Genomic DNA, 8,628 nt, shown 5'->3' on the forward strand with positions numbered 1-8,628 from the left:
AGAAATGATCAATATTTTGTAGTATACTCTTCAAAATTTCTTTGTTTAATAATGTTTTTTTCGATAGAATCCTGCCCCAACGGTAACTATCTTAGAATATTTTATACGGGTACACTAATGACATACCTTGTAAGAAAAATGACTCATATTTGGCAGTATACACTTTAAAATTCCCTGGTTATAATATTTTTTTTGCATAGAATCCTGCCCCAACGGTAACTATCTTAGCATATTTTATACGGGTACACTAATGACATACCTTGTAAGAAAAATGACTCATATTTGGCAGTATACACTTTAAAATTCCCTGGTTATAATATTTTTTTTGCATAGAATCCTGCCTGAACGGCAACTACTTTAGAATATTTTATACGGGTACATTGATGACATCACTTGTAGAGGAAATGATCAATATTTTGTAGTATACTCTTCAAGATTTCTTCATTTAATAATATTTTTTAGATAGAATCCTGCCCCAACGGCAACTACTCTAGAATATTTTATACGGGTACATTGGAGACATACCTTGTAAGAGACATGATCAATATTTTGCAGTATACTCTTCAGAATTTCGTCGTTTAATCATATTTTTTTAAATAGAATCCTGCCTTAACGGTTACTACCTTAGAATATATAATACAGGTACATTAATGACATACTTTGTAAGAGGAATGATCAATATTATGCAGTATACACTTTAAAATTTCTTTGTTTGTAAATATTTTATTAGATAGAATCCTGCCCGAACGGTACCTACCTTAGAATATTTCGTACAGGTCTATTGATGATTTACCTTGCAAGAAGAATAATTAATATTTTGTAGTATACTCTTTAAAATTTTTTTGTTTAATAATATTTTTTAGATAGAATTCTGCCCTAACGGTTACTACCTAGAATATTTCATACGGGTACATTGATGACATACCTTGTGAGAGGTATAATTAATATTTTGCAGTGAACTCTTCAAAATTTCTTCTTTTAATAAAATTTTTTTTCAAAGAATCCTGCCCTAACGGTAACTACCTTAGAATATTTTACACGGATACATTGATGACATACCTTGTAGGAGAATGATCAATTTTTTGCAGTACACTCTTTAAAATTCCTTTGTTTAATAATATTTTTTTTGATAGAATCCTGCCCTAATGGTTACTTCCTTAGAATATATAATACGGGTACATTGGGGACATACCTGGTAAGAAAAATGATTAATATTTTGCAGTATACTCTTTAAAATTTTTTCGTTTAATAATATTTTTTTAGATAAAATCCTGCCCCAACGGTTACTACCTTGAAATATTTTATACCGGTGCATTGATGACATACCTTGTAAGAGAAATGATCAATATTTCGCAGTATACACTTTAGAATTCCCTGGTTATAATATTTTTTTTGCATAGAATCCGGCCTCAACGGTAACTACCTTAAATTATTTTATACAAGTACATTGATGATATACCGTGTAAGAGAAATGATTAATATTTTGCAGTTTACACTTCAAAATTTTTTTCGTATAATAATATTTTTTGGATAGAATCCTGCCCCAACGGTACCTCCCTTAGAATATTTTAGACGGGTAAAATGGTGACATACATTGTAAGAAAAATAATTAACATTTTGTAGTATACTCTTCAAAATTTCTTTGTTTAATAATAGTTTTTGAGATAGAATCCTGCCCCAACGGTCACTATCTTAGAATATTTTATACGGGTACATTAATGACATACCTTGTAAGAGAAATGACTCATATTTTGCAGTATACACTTCAAAATTTCTTCGATTATTAATATTTTTTTTAAATAGAATCCTGCCCCAACGGATACTTTCTTACAATATTTTAGACGGGTACATTGATGACATACCTGGTAAGAGGAATGATCAATATTTTGTAGTATACTCTTAAAAATTTTTTCGTTTAATAATATTTTTTAGATAGAATCCTGCCCCAACGGTAACTTCCTTAAAATATTTCATACGGGTACATTAATGACATACCTTGTGAGAGGTATAATCAATATTTTGCAGTGAACTCTTAAAAATTCCTTTTTTTAATAAAATTTTTTTTTAAAGAATTCTGCCCTAACGGTTACTACCTTAGAATATTTTATACGGGTACATTAATGACATACCTTGTAAGAAGAATGATTAATTTTTTGCAGTATACTCTTTAAAATTTCTTCGTTTAATAATATTTTTTTAAATAGAATCCTGCTCCAACGGTTACTTTCTTAGAATATTTTATACGGGTACATTAATGACATACCTGGTAAGAGGAATGATCAATATTTTGCAGTATACTCTTTAAAATTTCTTCGTTTAATAATATTTTTTTAGATAAAATCCTGCCTCAACAATTACTACCTAAAAATATTTTATACAAGTACATTGATGACATACCTTGCAAGAGGAATGATCAATATTTCGCAGTATACACTTTAAAATTTCCTGGTTCGATAATATTTTTTTTGCATAGAATCCTGCCTCAACAGTAAATACCTTAGAATATTTTATACAAGTACATTGATGACATACCGTGTAAGAGGAATGATCAACATTTTGCAGAATACTTTTTAAAATTTTCTTCGTTCAATTGTATTTTTTTAAATAGATTCCTGCCCCAACGGTCACTACCTAAGAATATTTTATACGAGTACATTGATGACATAGCTTGTAAGAGAAATGATCAATATTTTGTAGTATAATCTTCAAAATTTCTTTGTTTAATAATATTTTTTTAGATAGAATCCTGCCCCAACGGTAACTATCTAAGAATATTTTATACGGGTACACTGATAACATACCTTGTAAGTAAAATGACTCATATTTTGCAGTATACACTTCAAAATTTTTTCGATTAATAATATTTTTTTAAATAGAATCCTGCCTCAACGGTTACTTTCTTAGAATATTTTATACGGGTACATTGATGACATACCTTGTAAGAGGAATGATCAATATTTTGCAGTATACACTTTTTAATTTCTTTGTTTGTAAATATTTTTTTAGATAGAATCCTGCCCGAACGGTACCTACCTGAGAATATTTTTTACAGGTCTATTGATGATATACTTTGTAAGAAGAATAATCAATATTTTGTAGTATACTCTTCAAAATTTTTTCGTTTAATAATATTTTTTAGATAGAATCCTGCCCCAACGGTAACTACGTCAAAATATTTAATACGGGTATATTGATGACATACTTTGTGAGAGGTATAATCAATATTTTGCAGTAAACTCTTAAAAATTTCTTCTTTTAATAAAATCTTTTTTCAAAGAATCCTGCCCTAACAATAACTACCTTAGAATATTTTATACGGGTACATTGATGACAAACCTTGTAAGAAGAATGATTAATTTTTTGCAGTATACTCTTTAAAATTTCCTCGTTTTATTATATTTTTTTTGATAGAATCCTGCCCCAACGGTTACTTCCTTAAAATATTTTATACGGGTACATTGATGACATACCTTGTAAGAAAAATGATCAATTTTTTGCAGTATACTCTTCAAAATTTCTTCGTTTCATTATATTTTTTTTGATAGAATCCTGCCCCAACGGTTACTTCCTCAGAATATTTCATACGGGTAAATTGATGACATACCTTGTAAAAGGAATGATCAATATTTTGCAGTATACACTTCAAAATTTTTTCGATTAATAATATTTTTTTTAATAGAATCCTGCCTAAACGGTTACTTTCTTAGAATATTTTATACGGGTACATTAATGACATACCTTGTAAGAGGAATGATCAATATTTTGCAGTATACACTTTTTAATTTCTTTGTTTGTAAATATTTTTTTAGATAGAATCCTGCCCGAACGGTACCTACCTGAGAATATTTTTTACAGGTCTATTGATGATATACTTTGTAAGAAGAATAATCAATATTTTGTAGTATACTCTTCAAAATTTTTTCGTTTAATAATATTTTTTAGATAGAATCCTGCCCCAACGGTAACTACGTCGAAATATTTAATACGGGTATATTGATGACATACTTTGTGAGAGGTATAATCAATATTTTGCAGTCAACTCTTAAAAATTTCTTCTTTTAATAAAATCTTTTTTCAAAGAATCCTGCCCTAACAATAACTACCTTAGAATATTTTATACGGGTACATTGATGACACACCTTGTAAGAAGAATGATTAATTTTTTGCAGTATACTCTTTAAAATTTCTTCGTTTAATAATATTTTATTTGATAAAATCCTGCCCTAACGGTTACTACCTTAGAATATTTTATACAGGTACATCGATGACATACCTTGTAAAAAGAATGATCAATTTTTTGCAGTATACTCTTCAAAATTTCTTCGTTTCATTATATTTTTTTTGATAGAATCCTGCCCCAACGGTTACTTCCTCAGAATATTTCATACAGGTACATTGATGACATACCTTGTAAAAGGAATGATCAATATTTTGCAGTATACACTTCAAAATTTTTTCGATTAATAATATTTTTTTAAATAGAATCCTGCCTAAACGGTTACTTTCTTAGAATATTTTATACGGGTACATTGATGACATACCTTGTAAGAAAAATGATCAATTTTTTGCAGTATACTCTTCAAAATTTCTTCGTTTCATTATATTTTTTTTGATAGAATCCTGCCCCAACGGTTACTTCCTCAGAATATTTCATACGGGTACATTGATGACATACCTTGTAAAAGGAATGATCAATATTTTGCAGTATACACTTCAAAATTTTTTCGATTAATAATATTTTTTTAAATAGAATCCTGCCTAAACGGTTACTTTCTTAGAATATTTTATACGGGTACATTGATGACATACCTTGTAAGAGGAATGATCAATATGTTGCAGTATACACTTTTTAATTTCTTTGTTTGTAAATATTTTTTTAGATAGAATCCTGCCCGAACGGTACCTACCTGAGAATATTTTTTACAGGTCTATTGATGATATACTTTGTAAGAAGAATAATCAATATTTTGTAGTATACTCTTCAAAATTTCTTCGTTTAATAATATTTTTTCAGACAAAATCCTGCCCCAACGGTCACTACCTTAGAATATCTTGTACGGGTACATTAATGACATACCTTGTAAGGAAATGATCAATATTTTGCAGTATACTCTTCAAAATTTCTTTGTTTACTAATTTTTTTTTTAGATAGAGTCCTGCCCCAACGGTACCTACCTTTGAATATTTTATACGAGTACATTGATGACACACATTGTGAGAGGAAAGATCAAGTTTTTGCAGTATACACTTCAATATTTCCTGGTTCAATTTTTTTTTTTTTTGCATAGAATCCTGCCTCAACGGTAACTACCTTAGAATATTTTATACAAGTACATTGATGACATACCTTGTAAGAAAAATGATCAATATTTTGCAGTTCACACTTTGAAATTTTTCTCGTATAATAATATTCTTTTAGATAAAATCCTGCCTTAACGTTACCTACCTTAGAATATTTTATACGGGTACATTGATGACATACCTTGTAAGAGGAATGATCAACATTTTGCAGAATACTTTTTAAAATTTCTTCGTTTAATCATATTTTTTTCGATAGAATCCTGCCCCAACGGTACCTACCTTTAAATATTTTATACGGGTACATTGATGACATACCTTGTAAGAGGAATGATCAATTTTTTGCAGTATACACTTCAAAATTTCTTTGTTTAATAATATTTTATTTGATAAAATCCTGCCTCAACGGTTACTACCTTAAAATGTTTTATACGGGTGCATTGATGACATATCTTGTGAGAGAAATGATCAATATTTTGCAGTATATACTTTAAAGATTCTTCGTTTAATAATATTTTTTCGATAGAATCCTGCCCCAACGGTACCTACCTTTAAACATTTTATACGGGTACATTGATGACATACCTTGTAAGAGAAATGATCAATTTTTTGCAGTATACACTTCAAAATTTCTTCGTTTAATAATATTTTATTTGATAAAATCCTGCTTCAACGGTCACTACCTTATAATATTTTATACGGGTACATTAATGACATACCTTTTTTAAAGAATTATTAATATTTTACAGTGTACACTTCAAAATTTCTTCGTTCCATAAAATTTTTTTAGAAAGAATCTTGCCTCAACGGTAACTACTTTAGAATATTTTATACGGATACATTGATGACACACCTTGTAAGAAGAATGATCAATTTTTTGCAGTATACTCTTCAAAATTTCTTCGTTTAATAAAATTTTTTTCTAAAGAATCCTGCCCTAACCGTTACTTTCTAAGAATATTTTATACGTGTACATTAAGGACATACCTGGTAAAAGGAATGATCAATATTTTGCAGTATACTCTTTAAAATTTTTTCGTTTAAAAACGTTTATTTAGATAAAATCCTGCCCCAACGGTTACTACCTTGAGATATTTTATACGGGTGCATTGATGACATACCTTGTAAGAGGAATGATCAATATTTTGCAGTATACACTTCAAAATTTCCTGGTTCGATGATATTTTTTTTGCATAGAATCCTGCCTTAACGGTAACTACCTTAGAATATTTCATACAAGTACATTTATGACATACCTTGTAAGAGGAATGATCAACATTTTGCAGCATACTCTTTAAACCTTCTTTGTTTGATAATATTTTTTTCGAAAGAATCCTGCCCCGACGGTTACTACCTTAGAATATTTTAAACGGGTACATTGATTACATACCTTAAAAGAGGAATAATTAATATACTGCAGTATAATCTTCAAAATGTTTTTCGTTTCATTATATTTTTTCAAATAGAATCCTGCCCCATCGGTCACTACCTTAGAATATTTTATACGGGTACATTAATGACATACCTTGTAAGAGAAATGATCAATATTTTGCAGTATACTCTTTAAAATATTTTCGTTTGATAATTTTTTTTTAGATAGAGTCCTGCCCCAACGGTTACTACCTTGAAATATTTTATACGAATACATTGATGACATACCTTGTAAGAAAAAAAATCAATTTTTTGCAGTATACTCTTCAAAATTTCTTCGTTTAATAATATTTTTTTTGATAAAATCCTGCCCCAACGGTTACTACCTTGAAATATTTTATACGGGTGCATTGATGACATACCTTGTAAGAGGAATGATCAATATTTTGCAGTAAAAAACTTCAAAATTTCCTCGTTTGATGATATTTTTTTTGCATAGAATCCTGCCTCAACGGTTACTACCTTAGAATATTTTATACAAGTACATTGATGACATACCTTGTAAGAGAAATGTATAATATTTTGCAGTTTACACTTCAAACTTTTTTTCGTATAATAATATTTTCCTAGATAGAATCCTGCCCCAACGGTACCTAAATTAGAATATTTTATACCGGTACATCGATGACATACCTTGTAAGAGTAATGATCAGCATTTTGTAGTACACTCTTTAAAATTTCTACATTTAATAATATTTTTTTCGAAAAAATCCTGCCCCGACGGTTACTATTTTAAAATATTTTAAACGGGTACATTGATGACATACTTTGTAAAAAAAATAATTAATATTTTGGAGAATACACTTTAAAATTTCTTCGATTAATAATATTTCTCTTGATAGAATCCTGCCCTAACGGTAACTACCTTCAGAATTCTTTATACGAGTACATTGATAACATACCTTAAAAGAGGAATGATCAATATTTTGCAGTATACTCTTTAAAATTTCTTTGTTTAATAATATTTTTTTAGATAGAATCCTGCCCCAACGGTAACTATCTTAGAATATTTTATACGGGTACATTGATGACATACCTTGTGAGAGAAATGACTCATATTTTGCAGTATACACTTCAAAATTTCTTCGATTAATAATATTTTTTCAACTAGAATTCTGTTTCAACGGTTACTTTCTTAGAATATTTTATACGGGTACATTGATGACATACCTAGTAAGAGGAATAATCAATATTTTGCAGTATACTCTTTAAAATTTCTTGGTTAAATAATATTTTTTTAGATAAAATCCTGCCTCAATGGTTACTACCTTAAAATGTTTAATACGGGTGCATTGATGACATACCTTGTGAGAGAAATGATCAATATTTTGCAGTATATACTTTAAAATTTCTTCGTTTAATAATATTTTTTCAAATAGAATCCTGCTCCAACGGTACCTGACTTAGAATATTTTATACGAGTACATGGATGACATACCTTAAAAAAGAAATAATTAATATACTGCAGAATACTTTTAAAATTTTTTTCGTTTAATTATATTTTTTCAAATAGAATCCTGCCCCAACGGTCACTACCTTAGAATATTTTATACGGGTACATCAATGACATACCTTGTAAGAGAAATGATCAATTTTTTGCAGTATACTCTTCAAAATTTCTTCGTTTCATTATATTTTTTTTGATAGAATCCTGCCCCAACGGTTACTTCCTCAGAATATTTCATACGGGTACATTGATGACATACCTTGTAAAAGGAATGATCAATATTTTGCAGTATACACTTCAAAATTTCCTGGTTCAGCTTTTTTTTTTTTGGATAGAATCCTGCCCCAACGGTAACTACCCTTTAATATTTTATACGGGTACATTGATAACATACCTTGTAAGATGAATGATCAATTTTTTGCAGTATACTCTTTAAAATTTCTTCGTTTAAT

Source organism: Copidosoma floridanum, unplaced genomic scaffold (genome assembly GCF_036245765.1).
Source record: "Copidosoma floridanum isolate Cflo_tuat_1 unplaced genomic scaffold, Cflo_Japanese_pri ptg000016l, whole genome shotgun sequence".
In the NCBI taxonomy this organism is placed as follows: Eukaryota; Metazoa; Arthropoda; class Insecta; order Hymenoptera; family Encyrtidae; genus Copidosoma; species Copidosoma floridanum.